This window comes from Suncus etruscus, chromosome 2, assembly GCF_024139225.1.
Source record: "Suncus etruscus isolate mSunEtr1 chromosome 2, mSunEtr1.pri.cur, whole genome shotgun sequence".
NCBI lineage: Eukaryota > Metazoa > Chordata > Mammalia > Eulipotyphla > Soricidae > Suncus > Suncus etruscus.
Window position 1 is genome coordinate 71,815,444 of NC_064849.1, and position 915 is coordinate 71,816,358.

At 33.9% G+C, this 915-nt stretch overlaps 1 non-coding gene across 1 annotated transcript; it reads right to left on the bottom strand.

The window, feature by feature from the left end:
• Window positions 1-305: 305 nt before the first annotated feature.
• Window positions 306-438, bottom strand: LOC126002605 (small nucleolar RNA SNORA51). Its single transcript, XR_007493289.1, has one exon. It is a non-coding gene; the product is annotated as a small nucleolar RNA SNORA51 (small nucleolar RNA).
• Window positions 439-915: the final 477 nt, after the last annotated feature.

A 915-nucleotide genomic window follows, 5' to 3' on the forward strand; every position in this document is an offset into this window, starting at 1 on the left:
ACAAATTGATACCCAATCTACAACAAGCTAGATACAGAAGGGACCACTTATGCTAGCAGCCCAGGGGGACAAAGGAGGGCGATACGGGATGAATGCTGGGAACAGGGGTGGAGGGAGGTCAACATTGGTGGTGGGAATGCCCTTAATTCAATGTCACTATGTACCTAAAATACTACTGTGAATGATACGTAATCCACTTTGGTCAAAATAAAAATGATTAATTAATAAAAAAAGAAGAGAGTATAATTTTGACTATGCAGGAGCAAAATTATATAATTCTATAAATATGTTTCTATTTTTACTTTTTTTGTCCCCCCATTCACAATACAGACCAGGCAAAGGACCTTGTTTGAGGTGTATATGGGGAGCATTTACTGTACCTCCTCTTTCTATACAGTCAATGTAAAGAACAAAGCTTGTAGTAAGCATTGGGAGGCCTTGTCTTTTATTTTATTATTTTTATTTTTTATATATGTAAAAAATAAAACCCTTCACCAGTGCAACATTCCCATCACCAATATCCCAAGTGCCCTTCCTCCCCACCCCACACTGGCCTGTACTCTAGACAGGCTTTCTACTATTTTTACTTAAGGTCCTTTAAAGTGCTTGTTTTAAAACTGTGCTCTGCTGGATTGTCAAAATATTAAAATTAATCTGGTAGAGCTTTCATTGTATATCTTCCTCACACTGACAAATAACAAAACAATAAACCATCCTTTCCATTGTGTTTTACTTGTATCCTTAAATATATATATATATATATATAAATATATATATATATATATATATGTGTGTGTGTGTATATATATATGTTTATATGTATATTAGCTTACTTTTCTATCCTCTTTACCTCCTGTGACAGATGGCTGATTTATTTATTTATTTATTTACTTATTTTGGTTTTGGGGCCACTTT